Source organism: Emys orbicularis, chromosome 9 (assembly GCF_028017835.1).
Source record: "Emys orbicularis isolate rEmyOrb1 chromosome 9, rEmyOrb1.hap1, whole genome shotgun sequence".
NCBI lineage: Eukaryota > Metazoa > Chordata > Testudines > Emydidae > Emys > Emys orbicularis.
Genome location: NC_088691.1, coordinates 101,657,248 through 101,674,068, shown reverse-complemented (window position 1 = coordinate 101,674,068; position 16,821 = coordinate 101,657,248).

The window sequence follows — 16,821 nt, the reverse complement described above, 5'->3', positions numbered from 1 at the left end:
TCTTGCTGGTCTTTATATTCACCGCTCAGCTCCCAAGCTATATTTATGTTCCTAAAATTGCCCCTTCCCATCTCCCTCTTAAGGATAACTTCAATCACATTTTACCAGCATTGTATACCTTTAAAAGTCCAGACAGCAAATATGATCAAAAGTGTGCATTCATTTCCCCCCTTCCCTGCCTTGTCAATATTTATCCTGCGCTTATCTCTGTATGTGACAATGCTAGAGACCGTTCACACACAAATCATCTGTAATAACTCATTCACTTTTCACAGTCCATGCTGTTTCTTTACTTTTCTGCACTTCATGCAGTTAGAGCAATGAAACCATTCATTTTTCATTCATTCCTGGTTTCATTTTGGGTTTCTAATCAGTTTCATTTCTGGCTCCTGAGTAGCTCACTGGTGTCTAGGTTCTCAGCTCTGCAGAGGATCATGTCAATCCTCCCCAACTTTTGCCACTGAAACGCTTTTTTTTTCTTTAGAGAAAACATCTCTGTTGCTGTTACAGGTGTTGGAAACCCTGAAGTATTTCTCAAGTTCCCCATGGCTTCTCTTCACCATGCTGCGATTGCTGGAGCCAGGGCCCAGGATGTCCCATGGTGCCATTCATTGTTCTTAAAATGCATGGCATCAGAGTGAGGCTCATGGTGCTGTACTTTGTAATTGCCTTTACATTCGTGGGAGTTACAACCTGTGCTCCTGCCCTCACTAAAGGCTGGGCTGCTCTCAAAAGGGTTGGCGGCATAGCTGTCAGTTAGGGGTGTGATTTTTTTGCTGACACAACTGTGCTAATAAAAGTTCTATCATAAGTGCAGTGATAGCAGCAAAAATGTCGTTTTGCCAGCTTATTTCCACGCAGGGGACTGGGATAAGCTATACTGGCGAAAGGACTTTTTTTTACCACTATAGACTGGATCTCCCGTATGAGGGTTTGCTGGAATGGCTATACTGATATAGTTACACTGATAAACCTTTTAAGCGTAGCCAAGCCTGCGTCTTTTGATGTGGCTCTCCCAGAGACAGCAGCAAAGAATGAAAGGGGCAGCTTTGGCAGCCAGACAGAGCTTGACGCTGGCAGGGACGAGATTGGTATATTTCTTACTCGATCGGTTATTCATAGTGTGTTCTGAATGGGGGAGGGCAGCAGACTGTTTTCAGGTACCAACACATTGTCTTCCGTCTCCACGCAGCCTGCTCGTGAATCGCAGCAATGAGACGGAGCGCAGTACCCAAATGGGAAGGAAGAATGTTTTCACTGATCCCCGCCAGTGTCACTGCATTAACTCTGTTGCACTGCCTCACTGCTCAAGGCTCTGCGACACCTCTGTGACGCTGCATCGCCCCAGGTGTACTGCACTGCACTGCCCGCATGGTACTGAATTACCCCTCGCGCTGCCCTCCATTCCTTGCACTGCAATACCCCCAAGGTGCTGCAGTACCACTGGGGCACTGCATTACACCCCATGGCACAACGAATTAGCTTCATGCTACTGCATTATTCCCTGGGCAGCCATTACTCTAGCTCTGCTGAATGTTATCCCTAGGGCACTGCAGTAGCACTGCGTTAGACCCCATTGTACTGTCACCCTCCCTGCACTGGCTTAGCTCTGCACCAAACTGCTACCCATGGTGCTCGGTTACCTCCAGAGCGCTGCATCCCTCCCATGGGAAGGGAAGCCAAGCCGCGGAGTCAGCCAAGCAGCTGAACTGTGGCCAGTGAGGAATTTCCCATGCATGGGATCATGCTGGATTCTGCTTAGAACAGACCCAGACTTGTCTAAGGTGCCCAGCAACCACTATTACGGTTAGGAGGAGTTTGCCCAGAAGTTAATGCTCAAGGAAGAAGTCATCTGATCTCCAAATTCATTTCTAAACAATCTGGCCAAGGCACCAGCAGGTTGACGCATGTGGTCTCTCTCTCCTTGCCTCAGCTCACGTAGGGCTGCCAGACATGGGTTTCATGTACTTCAGGGACAGCCGAATGTTCGTTCTTCAAAACACGCTATTTCCCCACAGCAGGTGTCACGGTCTGTAGCAAAAGTGTTCTTTGGAATCCTACTGTAGTGGCAATGACTGCCTGAGTATAGTCATAATAACCTCACAAATGTCAGTCCACATAATCCCACCTACAGATGGAGAAACTGAGGCACAGAGCAGCAAAGTGACTTACCAAAGGCCACAGAGGGAGGCAGTGGCAGTTAGTCTCAGGAACTCCTGGCTTCCAATCCAGTGCTCAGTCCATTATGTTACATTGTTTCTCTAGAGCTAGAGACCCATTTAATGCAACATGGTCCCTGTGTTAGGACTAGATGAGGAGCGATTAAAAAGACTGGGACTGTTCAGCTGGCAAAAGTGACAACTACGGGGGGGATATGATAGAAATCTATGCAATTGTGACTGGTGTGGAGAAAGTGAATAAGGAAGTATTTACTCCTTCACATAGCACAAGAACGAGGGGTCAGGTTTAAAACAAACAAAGGGAAATACTTCTTCATACCATGCATGGTCAACCTGTGGAACTCGCTGCCAGGGGATGCTGTGAAGACCAAAACTATAACTGGGTTCAAAAAAGAATTAGATAAATTCATGGAGGATAGGGCATCAATGGCTATTAGGCATTATGGTCAGGGATGCAACCCCATGTTGTGGATGTCCCTAAGCCTCTGACTGCTGGAAACTGGGGCTGGGCAACAGGGGAGGGATCACTCAAAAATTGCCCCGTTCTCTTAAATGGGCCTCCTGGACATTACCACAATATAAATACAGACCCAAACTCTGCAACAGTTTAAGATGGGAAGTGAAGAATACTGCATGCAACTGACATTTTAGGGATGCAAGACAATGACTTAAGTTGGAACTTGGCTAGAGGAGTGGGACAAGCAGTCTGATTCTTAGAGCAAATCTGTTTTAGGTACTTATTTGGATTGCCCCCCCCCCCCATCACTGGAGCATCTAACCTCTCAATCCGTAATGTATTTATTTTCACACCGCCCCTGCGAGGTTGGGTGGTGCTGTTATCCCCATTTTACAGAGGGAGAACTGAGGCCCAGAGTGGCTAATCACACAGGAAATCGGTGGCAGAGAAGGAAATTGAACTTGGGTCTCCCAAGTCAGCATCCTGACCACTGGTCCATCCTTCCACCTCTGAAGCGTCAGGCAATCTATAACTTCTGTCAATGATCAGGACTTTGGTTTGACATCCGATCTGAAAGATAGGCACCTCCAGGAAGCACAGCTCCCCCTAGCACCATTCTCAGACATTAGTTCAAGTACTGAGCAATCTCCAGTCGGGATGTTGAGGCCAGGGCAGGACGCCCAAAAACTGAACTAAGATAAAATGGTTCTGTAGAACAAAACCACCTCCAGTTGAGGGCTTTCTGTATCTACCTCAACACACTGACAAGGGCTGGCATCAGGTACAAATTAATGCCACCCACAGGCGAAAAAAATCCTCACTCCCAAACTGTGTGTGTTTCTGTGGCTGGGGTTTTCCACTAGATGGTGACAAAGGGCTGCATTTCGTTTTTTCAAAGTGGGAACCCCACAGCGACTGAAAGGGGAAATTGTGCTCTCAGAGCCGCACGGCAGATCTCACCTAGATACACTCTGCAGGTGCTCGCATGGAGAAGAGAGTATCTGAACAGCCGGGCACTTGCCCCTGGTAAATCTCCCATCCCGAGAACGCGGGAGGCTCTGAAACCAGAGGGATGACCGAAGCTACAAAGTTCTGCATTTGATCAAAAAGCAGCTGGGGTCCTAAAAACACAATGCCCAATCCTGGGAGCAATCATAAACACCATGCATTTGTACTGCCACAGGCACTCTGCGCCTAAGGGCCGCTGGGACCCGATAACTAAAAACTTACCACATATCCAGAGGGCCAGGAACTAAACAAACAACAGAGCAGGTGGGGAAAATGAAAGAGAAAAACTGCCAAAGCACAGCCCCCGATGGTCAAATAAATAAAACAACCCCTGCTCAGACGACATAAATCTCGCACAGAAACCAAAACAGCAGCACCCTTGCCTGGGTGGTGCGTCCTGGCATATGCAGAGGGGTTAGAGCTCATGGACCCACAATGTAGAAGGCCCTACCTCCCATCCCTACGGGATTATGCTGCCCAATAAATAGTGGTTCCAATGCCTCTGACCTCAGGTGCTAGGATGGGACATAGGGACGTAAAGGACTGCTTAGGGAGTCTGGGCCTATGCTATTTATATGTGAACTGCAAAGCACAATAAAAATGGCTTGCATATATCTATCCATCCATCCCCATATAGATCTATATATCCTTATCATATAGATCCATCTGGCCATCCATCCAACCCCATACTCTCTCTATCACACACTCGTCACCATGGTACCTGAACATCCTTTACTGCCCCTATATGAGGTTCAATTTTTACTGCTTGTTTTTGATCATGTCCGACTTCCCTCCTTTTCCTGGAGAGCTGTAACTCTCGTTGGCCAGCCTGACAGGTGACGTCTCAGCTGGAAGTGGGAGCTGCGGTTGAGTTGAGTGCGGGCTGGTTGAGGGCTGGGAAAGTTGCCATTCAGATTTGTGCCGTGGATAGAGGCCATCACTTCCAGAGCTGTTGAGCCAGCACTTTACACCAGATCAGAGGTCCCCAAACTGTGGGGTGCGCCCCTCTAGAGGAGCGCAGCTGGACCTGAGCCAGCCCACACAGGGGTGGGACAGGAGTGCCATCCAGCCCTGCTCCGGCCCCAGCCCCAACCCCGGCCTTGCCCCCAGCTCTGTTCCCGGCCCCAGCCTCAGTGCCCTTACCCCTGTCCACGCCCCAGGGGGCGGGATAATCTAAGTGAATCTGAACATCACTGCAAGGGGCCCAGGAACCATAGCCCCAAGAACCCAGTCCAGGCAGGTCCCATCCGTTCATTCCCCCACATCCCATCCGCAGCTGCCAAGAGACCCGAGCCCGAGCCTGAGAAGCAGCCCCTACCTCCCCTGGGGCGAACCTGAGTCCCAGCCCAAACGCCCATTCTGCCCCGGCGAGGCAGTAGAAAGGCAGGTTGTTCAGTGTTCAGGTCCCACTCGCGTCCCTCCTCATCCATTAGGCTGAGACAAGTGAAAGACGGATGGACAAGCTGTCATCCCCAGCATCGAAACGGCTCTCGGGGTGGCCCCTGGGCTGGATGGTGCCAGCTCTGCAACTGCTGCTGGCCACCTTGGGGTTGCCCTGGTTTCCTCTAATTCCTGCACTTTACAGCTGACGAGGGGCACCAGCCATCAAACCAAATTCAAAGAGCGGATGAAAAACTCTCCAGAGCCACGTCCCATTCTAACGCTGTCAGGGAAAAACACTAGCCTAGAAGCTGGCATTTGATGGATATTTCACTGGATTCAACAGCCAGATCCCAGACACATTAACTCCCTCTCCTCATGCAAATGGTGGGAAGGAACGTGGGAGCCGCTGGACCCAGGGAGGGTCCCTGAGCAAGTGGGGGAGGGAGGTAACACAAGGAGCCTTTCTCCTAGGCACCTGCCACCATGCAGGGGGCCAGGATCAATGCTGCACAGGTTTCCTATGAGGATGGAGAGCTTAGCCACTTTCAAAAGACGAGAGCTTGGGAGCTTAAATTCTTATCTCTGATAGACGCTAAAAATCACAGACTCAGTAAAGAAACTGGATTTATGGCTCATTGCAACAATTTGTAACCCACTAACCCTCCTTTGTCCTACCACTGCAGGGGTGTAAACTGGCCCCTTGACTGTGAACGGTCTCTTGCAACATGTTCACTCCTTATGCTTAACAATCTGTTCCACCTCCTATTTAGCTGGGACACTCTGAGTACCTTTCCCACACCTGAAGAAGAGCTCTGTGTAAGCTCGAAAGCTTGTGTCTTCCACTGACAGAAGCTGGTCCAATAAAAGAGATTACTTCACCTGCCTTGTCTGTCAGCCAGCTAGAGATATCTAGGGGCTTGGCTACACTTGCGAGTTACAGCGCAATAAAGCAGCCCCGGGCGCACTAGCTCACTCCCCATCCACACTGGCAAGGCACGTAGAGCGCTCTGACTCCGCGGCTACAGCGCTGCTGGTACTCCACCTCGGCGAGAGGAATAACATTTGCTGCGCCCCCACTGGAGCGCTGCGGCGCCAGTGTGAACGAGATGTTGCGTTACTGTGCTCTGATCAGCCTTCGGAAACGTCCCATAATCCCCTGAAGTCAAGTGGCCACTCTTGTCATTGTTTTGAATCACTTCAGGAATGCGGAAGTGCCGTTTGAAAGCTCCGTTTCTGACAGCCGGCTGCTTATCTGCTCCGAGACAAATCAACCATTACTGTGGAATGCTGTGTGTGAGAGAGAGAGGTGTGGGGGGGAGGCGGGGAGATCTGCTGCTGTCTGAATTTACAAGACAGCATGCTGACATGCTCTCAGCCCCCCCAAACCCCACTCTCTCCCCCCCACACACATACACATAACACGCTCCCTGTCACACTTCCCCCTCCCCCCATTTGAAAACCACGTTGCACCACTTGCATGCTGGGATAGCTGCCCATGATGCACTGCTCCCAATGCTGCTGCAATTGCCAAATGTGGCCACGCCAGTGCGCTGTCAGCTGTCAGTGTGGACAGACTGCAGCGCTTTCCCTCCTGCGCTCTCCGAAGGCTGGTTTAACTCACAGCGCTCTACATCTGCACGTGTCGCCATGCCCTAGGTAAGTAGGGGACTGAACCGTTCTCTAACCCCAGCTGGGGCTCTCAGCTGTCTTTGCCATCAGCTCTCACTGAGCTCTGTCCTAATACCTGGCGCCAGGTGGCTGGAGCCAGTTCTCTCCCCTACTCCCTATTAACATCGTCCATCCAACCAGAGCTGGGGACAGAATCCAGGAATCCTGGCTCCCAGCCCCCCCCCCCGCTCTCTAACCCACTAGACCCCACACTCCTCCCACAGCTGGGAATGGAACCCAGGAGTCCTGACTGTCAGCTCCCCTCCCCCACTCTAACTGGTAGGCCCCTCTCTTCTCCGAGAGACAGGAGCCCTATCTCCCAGCCCCCTGCTTTAACTACTTAGACCACATGCACCCTCCATATGCACAATGGCTGTTTGCCGCAATATAAATGGCCATTGATGACGCCTTCCCATCTTGTGGGTCCCTCACAGAATGCACTTGGCCCACAATCCATCTGTTTGATCAGCCAAATGAAGTCAGACAGGTGACCTGGGCCGTACTGAGTCTTGGGGGCCTGTGACCATTAGCCAGGTAGGCAAAGGCCCTGACAGAGAAGCAGTGGCAACAACGTCACCTTCTCACTCCCCATGTATTCAGGTGAGATCCGCTCCCTCCTGACGCACAGGAGGCACCGTTCCTGCTAGCCTGGCTACAGAGCCAGAAATCTGTTCCCCTCACACGCCAGCAGCAAAACTGTCGGCTAAGTTCTGATTGCAGAGTCAAGTGGCAAGAAGAGCCCGGATCCCACAGGGAGCTGGAAGTGCCGACAGCAAGAACCACCAGGCTAAACTGGAGGCAATTTTGATCTGGCTCTGCCGGGAGGGAATATGCAGGAACCCACTCTGTTGTTTTCACAGTGGCTTCTCTGATCATAATGGCAGGAGAGCTGCAGTAACAGCGAAGGGAATGTCGGAAAGAACAGGCCAGGCAAATTACACTGGGGGAAAATGTTCTCTTGACTCGAGCTGCTTCCAGCCTGGAAACTCCCCATTCGCAGCAGCTGCTCATTCCTCATTTCAAGCCACAGCCCTCTGCTCTGTGACACCACAATCAGCACCCCAGCAGCCAATTAGTGCGTCACAGAGAGCCCAGGCGTCAGAGAACACGGGGCGCCAGGACAGAAAGAGCCAGCATCTCAGAGAGCTGTAGCTATCAGAGACAGAAGCGAGCCCACAGGGCCAGGCGGGTAAGCGAATGCAGATCGGAAGGGATACTCAGAATGGCATGGAATTGACTGGACTCTTGGTGGTTGGGGGGGATGAGTGGGGAACTGATGGGGTGGAGGGAAGGACAGTATGGAACTGACGAGTCTCTTGGGGGATCAGTGTGGAACTGATGTTTTTCAGGGTGGACGTGAGGCAGAGTGCCCCTAGTTTATGGCTCATCCTTTGGGGGAGCAGATTTTATCCAGGGAACTTCGTGTGTCTCGCCAGCTGTGGTGGGAAGTATTTCAGGGAGCCCCTAGTTCCAATTTGGGGAGCACCTCACTTAGTCCTGTCTCAGCTTCACCCAGGTCAGCCCAACGCCTACCAGTCAGAGCCCAAACAATATCCCCCCATCTGCCAGCGAATCCACCCTGCCAGTGCCCACCTCTGCAACTGCAGGGAGCCCCTATTTGTGCCCTCAGCAAACAATACACACTAATTAGCCGCACTCAGCGCACATCACTCATGTCACCTCTGTGACCAGCCTGTCTCCAATCCCCAGCACCTTGCAACACCCTTTGTTATCCCATGGGCCTAACATTGTGGGGCTTTTGTCTCTCTTGCCTTTGGCCAGCTGACCGGCACTGAAGAGTCACGCCGCTGAACGAAAGAGGAATGCAGACGTGACGGGAACTCCCGTGGGTTGGAATGAACCTGCCAGGAGATGTCAGCAAGACGACGCATTCAGCAGATGTGCAAGGGACCAGGGCAGAGGCGGTCTGGCCTACCGGTCGTAGCTGGGCTGAGGTTTACCCACTGGGGCAGGAGTCAACGGGCAGGAGTTGGAGGAATCGCAAGCGCCAGGTTCCATAAGCCAGAGCCCAAAAGTCTGACACTGCAACAGGCCAACGTCTATATGGCTGCCCAGACAACGTCCAACCCCTGGGGTCAAACAGGGTGCTTGGCCAATCAGAGGGCCACAAGGTACAGTCACTCTGGGTCTCTTGGGCAGGACATCCTGCAGTGCCTACTCTCCATAATGTTCCCTGGCTGTATCTCTGCATGGCCTCCCAATGGCACTGTGGGACTATTCGCTGTTCTGAGCTCAGCAGACCTGGGTTCTAGTCCCGGGGTCCTTCCATCCTGCTTTAATGGTGAGCTCTTCAAGGCAGGGAGTGTCTCTTGCTGTGTGTTTGTGCAACACTTTGCGCAATAGAGATCTCAACTGTGGATCTTTAAATACTACTGTCATATAAATAAAATACAATAATCATTGCAAGAGATGGGGAAGGAGCCCTCCATCGGAGTACAAGCTCTTTGGGGGCAGGGACAATGTCTACCCCATCTTTGTGCAGCACCCAGCCCAAAGGGGCCCTGATCCTGACTGGGGCACTACAGCTGTATTAGCTAGTAACAAGGAGCAGGAGGCAGCATGTGAGAGGAAAGGGGAATCTCACCCTTTCCGCTGCCTCTTGCCCCGGCTGGTTGGACTCTCCGGAGTTGAACAGCAACACAAGTGTTTGGATGCGGTTCTGATACAGTTACCAGTGCAGCCCTTCTCTCTGGCTCCCCGCCACCCCTAAGGAACTCCTCCGGGCTTGACTGAAACCCCCTCCAGCAGGGCCCCTCACATGCCTAAGGCAGCGTCTTGTGCACACTCCAGGCGGTCTAGAGAGAGGTGGGGCCTAGACATAGGGCCTGATCTGAAGTCACTTGAAAGCTGCCATTGGATCAGGTGCACACGCAGGAGAAAGGAAAGGTGGGGGTGGAGAGAAGGGAAGGCAGAGGAGATGGAGACTCATGCTCTAGTTTATGCTGAGCAGGACACAGCTGATATAAGCAGAGAAGGGATCTGAGTCCTTCCTGACTCCGGAGCTGGGTACAGCCAGCACCACCGGCCCTACGTGCAGCTCCTAGGCCTCGGCGTGCAGAGGATGGGGATTGCAGCTGAGCAACGTGCAGCAGATCAGCGTCTGGCAGAACGACCGCACTCCACCGCCCAGATGGGAAAAGCAGAAGGAGCCGAAGCTTCTCTTCCCCAGGTCCGTATCCCTCAAACGAATGCACCAGCAACTCCCAGGCAAAGAAACAGCCTGGGGGGCTGCAGGGAGGATGGGCTGTGGAGATTCCCTGGGCCCAGTGCAGCTAGGAAAGGGACACAAGGAAATCAGATACTTCCACCCACCATGCAATGGTCATTAAAGACCCCAGCCCCCCATGTGGGAAGAGCCTGGGAGAGAGACCCTAGCACTGCTCTTTGTCATGTCACACACGTGAGTCCCCTCCGCCCCGGGTCGGGGCCAGGCCAAGTTACCCGTGATTGACAGGTTGTTCTCACCTGATAGCTGTTGTGCGGTGCCTGCATGGAACAAGCTTGCTTGATAGCTAAGGGATTCTTCATGATGGCTCCTCTCTCCCCTTTGTTCTCTTCCACCCCTTTAAATATCTTTTGCATAAGGCGGGAACCCTTTGTCCCCCTGGGTTTCCACCCCCCCCCCCCCGCCCCACTGGAAAAGCACCAGGTTAAAGATGGATTCCAGGTCAGGTGACATGATCACATGTCACTGCAAGACTTCATTGCCCACTTGCCAGCACACACATATACAGGAAGACTAACAGGTAAACACAGCTATCTGCAGACAATGGTCCTGGTTAATGGGAGTCATCAAGATTCCAAACCACTATTAATGGCCCACACTTTGCATAATTACAATAGGCCCTCAGAGTTATATTTCATATTTCTAGTTTTAGATACAAGAGTGGTACATTTCTACACATAGGATGATCACACTCAGTAGATTATAAGCTTTGTAATGATACCTTACAAGAGACCTTTTGCATGAAGCATATCCCAGTTACATTATATTCACTTATATTTTTATAAAACTATTCCAGTTACATTATATTCACTTCTTATTATGTTTTTATAAAACCATATAGACTGCACAACGTCACAGGGCTGTGGAGATTCCCTGGGCCCAGTGCAGCTAGGAAAGGGACACAAGGAAATCAGATACTTCCACCCACCATGCAATGGTCATTAAAGACCCCAGCCCCCCATGTGGGAAGAGCCTGGGAGAGAGACCCTAGCACTGCTCTTTGTCATGTCACACACGTGAGTCCCCTCCGCCCCGGATCCGGGGCCAGGCCAAGTTACCCGTGATTGACAGGTTGTTCTTACCTGATAGCTGTTGTGCGGTGCCTGCATGGAACAAGCTTGCTGGGTCTCACTGTTCTCTGCAGAAGGCGTCCACCCTGGCACAAAAAATACCCAGTTATAACTGGTGTCGGCCAGTAGCTCCTCTGGCAACTGCAGCAAGGGGCCAAGGAATGACGGGACATGGCGTCTGAACTCTCTGCCCAGTTAGGGCCCATTTGTGTTGGGCTGGAATTTAAGGAGCTCCCATCTACACTACAGTTGCAACCGAGAAAGGCGACCCACTCACAGCGTGGCCGGCCCGGATCCAGAGACATCCCCATTCTGATTGGTTGTGTTGATGGGACCATAACGGGGCTGCCCAGGGCTTTGGAACATGGTGAAGGTCCCGTCAGTGCTACAGACCTCAACCCTGATATCATCAGGCCAGAGAACAAGCAGGCTGTAACCAACTTCCCCGAGCCAGGCAGAGACATGCCTCAAGTACCGCTGCCTGACATGGTTTTCTGTCCACACTGGCAACAAGAAACCATGTTGCCCACAGCCACGTGTCCCTGCTGAATACACACACAGTTACTACTGTAGAGAAGACACGGCCTGGGACATGTTTGCTAACCTTAGCGTGGCTATCATGGGTCTGATCCTCTGGCCACTGAACTCAACAGCAAAACTTCCCTGAAGTTCAGTGGGGGCAGGATCTGAGCCCAGCTGGTGTGAATCGGCATAGCTCTATTGACCACCAGGGAGCTACCTATAGTGTTATGTCAGGTGCCATGCCGTCTTCCTTGCAGGCATGCGCGGCTGAGCAAGGGAGCGGCATGAAGAGCAGATCAAAGGAGCAAGGGTGCGTGGAAGAAAGGGCAGCAGGGAGGATGATGTAGCTCTTCCCGCTTCCAGGTAACGAGCTGCAGATGTCTGCGTCCCCCTCTGCTTGGCACCTGGACGGCGGCAGGGGTGAAGAGCGGATGCCAAGAGCTGTCAGAGGAAGCCATTCACAGTGCCCCACATCAAACTGTATCGGCCCTGCTTCCCTCGCTGCTAACAAAAGGCTCTCAGGTCTGCCCTGGGGGTGCAGAAGTGCTGGCTAACATGGGCATGGGGTACCATGGGCACTGCCTTCCCGGTGCCAAGCGGAGGAAGACACCCACCCATCTGGGGCTCGTTACGTAGGAGTGGAGAGAGCTGGATTAGCAGCTCTTCTGCCCTTTGAGTCACGCGCCTTCACGCCTTTGATCTGCATGTCGTACCGCGGGCAGCAGCCTGGCCTGGCTCCGGAGGAGTGGTGCTCACGCACCCTGGGGACGGCTGCATCAGACGCAGGCCTTGACATCAGCGGAAAGGCTCCCATTGGCCTGGGGTTTTGTTCGTTTTTCGCCTTCCCTTGCAGCGTGTAGGTGCGGGTCACTTGCCGGGATTAGCTCAGTATATCTCATGTCATCATTTCCCTGCTAGTGCGGGGGCCTGGGGACTGGCACGCCTCGGCCCCTCCTATCTCTGCCCATGGGGAATAGCGAGTCTCCTGGGGGCTGCAACACTTCGGTTGTTGGGCTTGGGGTGCGGGTGCGAGGGGAGGAGCGGTTGGTGACCTGGGTTGTCCAGGAGGTCGGGCTAGATGAGCTGCTCCCTTCTGGCCTGAAACTCTCTGACTGTGACTCCCAGGGGCTTTGTATCAACCCCAGATCGCTCTGAGCGAGGGCAGGAATTTGGCCATGGGGAGGTTTCACTTACCCCAAAGCCCTTGTGGCCCATCCCACCTGAGAGTGCCAGGTGGACCACTCAGCAACAGCTTTCCCTGTAGAGCCAGGGCCCTTTGCTAGAGTCCCAAACTCCCCCGCCTCCCGCCCCTCTGCCCCTCGAGGTGCCGTCTCCCAGCTGCATGGAGGCGTGAATGGGATGCCAGCTTCTGAGTGAGATCCCTTCTGACTCCATGCCTGCCCTCGGAGTGCCTCCTGCCCTCCATCTCCCCACTCCTTCCCCCTCAGAGCATTCAGAGAGCTCAGGCGTGCTTCATCCGAGCGCTGCCCGCTCCTTCCCCACGGGATCCCTTCGAACGCTTCCCGGTACTCTGCCCTCAGCTGTGGCAAATCTAACAGGCCTGTGGTGTCTGGCTCTGTCCCGTAGGCCACGTCAGGTCACGCCAGCTCCTGTGCTCAGGGATCCCTCGCCGGGAGCTCAATTTGTGAACATCTTTTTGTAAAGCTCAGTTTATGCTCCACTTCCTTTGGCGTGCTGCAGTCCCCAGCCTCATGTACCATTAGCCTGCAGCGGTCTGCCTGTGCCAGTCAGTCACAGAATCATAGAATCGTAGGGCTGGAAGGGACCGGGAGAGGTCGTCTAGTCCAGTCCCCTGCACTGAGGCAGGGCTAAGTATTCTCTAGACCATCCCTGACAGGGGTTTGTCCAACCTGCTCTGAAAAATCCCCAATGATGGAGATTCCACAACCTCCCTAGGCAGTTTATTCCAGTGCTTAACCACCCTGACAGTTAGGAAGTTTTCCCTAATGTCCAACCTAAACCGCCCTTGCTGCAATTTAAGCCCATTGCTTCTTGTCCCGTCCTCAGAGGTTAACGAGAACAATTTTTCTCCCGGCAGATGGCAGAGTCCAGGGTGGGTTAGCTGGGGGCTATGGGGTAGGTGGAGATGGGGCAGCCCAGGGTGGGATAGCTGTGGGCTGTGGGGTAGGTTGAGATGGCGGAGCCCAGGGTGGGTTAGCAGGGGATGCTGTGGGTCGGGGTTGAGGGGCATCGTCAGAGCTGGGCTGGAGGGGAGCCTGGGGCTGGGATAGCAGGGGACTGTGGGTTGGGATTGAGAGGCATCAGCAGAGCTGGGCTGGAGGGGAGCCTGGGGCTGGGATAACAGGGGGCTATCGGGTAGGTGGAGATGGAGAACCCCAGGGTTGGGATAACAGGGGACTGGGATAGCAGGGGATGCTCTGGGTTGGGATTGAGGGGCATCGGCAGAGCTGGGGTGGAAGGGAGCCCAGGACTGGGATAGCGGGGGGCTGTGGGTTGGGATTGAGGGGCATTGTCAGAGCTGGGCTGGAGGGGAGCCTGGGGCTGGGATAGCAGGGGACTGTGGGTTTGGGTTGAGGGGCACCGGCAGAGCTGGGGTGGAGGGGAGCCTGGGGTTGGGATAACAGGGGGCTGGGATAGCAGGGGGCTCTGGGTTGGGATTGAGGGGCACCAGCAGAGCTGGGGTGGAGGGGAGTCCGGGGCTAGGATAGCAGGGGGCTGTGGGTTGGGATTGAGGGGCACCGGCAGAGCTGGGGTGGAGGGGAGCCCAGGGTTGGGATAACAGGGGGCTGGGATAGCAGGGGATGCTGTGGGTTGGGACTGAGGGGCATTGTTAGAGCTGGGGTGGAGGGGAGCCTGGGGCTGGGATAGCAGGGGACTGTGGGTTGGGGTTGAGGGGCACCGGCAGAGCTGGGGTGGAGGGGAGCCTGGGGTTGGGATAACAGTGGGCTGGGATAGCAGGGGGCTCTGGGTTGGGATTGAGGGGCACCGGCAGAGCTGGGGTGGAGGGGAGTCCGGGGCTAGGATAGCAGGGGGCTGTGGGTTGGGATTGAGGGGCACCGGCAGAGCTGGGGTGGAGGGGAGCCCAGGGTTGGGATAACAGGGGGCTGGGATAGCAGGGGATGCTGTGGGTTGGGACTGAGGGGCATTGGCAGAGCTGGGGTGGAGGGGAGCCCAGGGCTGGGATAGCAGAGGGGCTATCGGGTAGGTGGAGATGGAGAAGCCCAGGGTTGGGATAACAGGGGGCCGGGTTAGCAGCGGATGCTGTGTGTCAGGATTGAAGTGCGCTGGGGTTCTGGTGCAGCAGCATACATTGTACCCACCTGGACTGGGCCCGCCTCGAGCCGGCATTACCAGAGTCTTGATTTCAAACATGCCTTCCTTCTGCCTAATGTCAAAGCAATAAAAGAGCAGTTGTTAACCTACCCTCCGAATCACACGCTCTGCTCTCCCCTTTGGAATTAAATTACTGCACTTTAGTCACTTCTCTGTAATCAACATCCCCAGTCACCGCTATTTTAACAGTGGATGAGCTTCCTCTTTCGGCACCAGCCCGTACTTTAAGGCTTTCCCCTAAGGCTCCTAGCAATGATCATTTCTGCTAGCCTGCTCTCTGCAGCCTCTGTTGGCGCAGGCTGCGGTTCTTCCCTGACACAGCAAAGCTCTCCAGAGAGCTGTCGCGCCGAACACAACTCTGCAGCTCTGTATTTAGAATCTCCCAGCAAACACATTATATTTCCCACCCGTTTTGCTTTGGTTACACTGCCTGGGCCCAATTCCCCTCTCACGCTGGTGCAGAAGTAACTCTGTCACAGCCAGAGCCATGACACTGCTGTCAAACTAGTGTGGGTGAGAGAAAGAAGAGAGATTGACAAGATTGGGATTGTTCCCTTAGAGGGGGGACGGATAAAAGGGGACTTGATAAAAGTGTGTGAAATAATGACCAGGGTAGAGAAGAGAGACCGGGAGTTTCTTTTCTCCCTGGCTTCCAACACAGGAAAGAGGAACCTGTCAATGAAACACAAAGGTTGGAAATTCAAAACTGACAAAAGGAAATATTTTTTCCACACAATGTGTAATTAGCCTGGGGAACTCCCTGCCACATGAAGTCAGTTAGGCCAAAAACTCCTTAGGATTCAAAACTGGGATCAGACTTTTATATGGATATGAAAAATATCCCATGTTATATTAATGACAACTACATTTTGGAATGAATATGAAACCTTGTGCTTCAGGGCTTAAGCCAAGCTCTGTTAGATTTCAGGCTAAAATCTATGTGGGGGGCAGATTATCCCACATCTGCTACTATGAAGCATCTGGCACTGGCCATTGTCAGAGACAGGACACTGGGTGTCTGGACCTTGGATCTGACCCACGATGGCAATTCCTATGAGAGAGAATCTGGGGGCAGCAATACAGCAAGCTTCCTCTGTAGCAATCCAGGCCTAGGAACTATCAAGTTGTGCATGTAACTAACCTATGCAGCTTCCTGATCTTACTGTTGTCCCTCTGCTGAGCGGGAGCTGATGCTGGGACCTGGCAGGTCGGCTTCCCATTGGAGGAGAAATCAGTGGCACTCTCGGAATACAGCTTGTTTGTTTACATTCTAGACCCCAGTCCTGGAACAGAGGTGGTCACAAACAGCATTCAGGCAAAACCCTCTGTCAGGAACCTCAGCCAAAACACCAGTGCCCCAGTCTCAGGGAGTGACTGTGCCTCAAGAGTCATCTAGTCAGAGAGAGTAAGGCAGAGAGCAAACTCCCACGCTGCTTGCCACTGCTCCCCCCACCGCAATTGGCTCTGCAAAGCTGCAGCATTTCTTCAAAGACTGAACAGTGAACCCTGCTCGCACTCCCCCCCAAGGAAGCAACTTGTAAAACTACATGTAACAGCGCCACCTGGTGCCTCCCACCATAATAACATCATCATCAATTCCCTCACTCTCCCTCACTCCTGTTGACTCGCAGCCACTTGTTGCGTTTGTCTTAAATCAGATCATAAACTCTTTGGGGCAGGGACCAAGCCTTCTTAAGTGTTTGTGAAGCGCCTGGCACAATGAGGCCTGACTGGGGTCTTTGGATGCTACCGAATACACATAGGGAACATGGAGGGAGATTTTCAAGGGCACAGGTAGGAGTTAGGCGCTTCCCTTGGGAGTTGGGCACTTTGCTGCCCTTTGTGCCTTTAAAACTACTCTCCATCATAAACAAGAGTCACTGATAAGTCTGCCCCAGGACTGCCTTTAGGGGAGTGCAGTCTTCAGGCCCAATCCCTGGCCTCTGACGGGACAGTTAGTGCCGGTGGTCA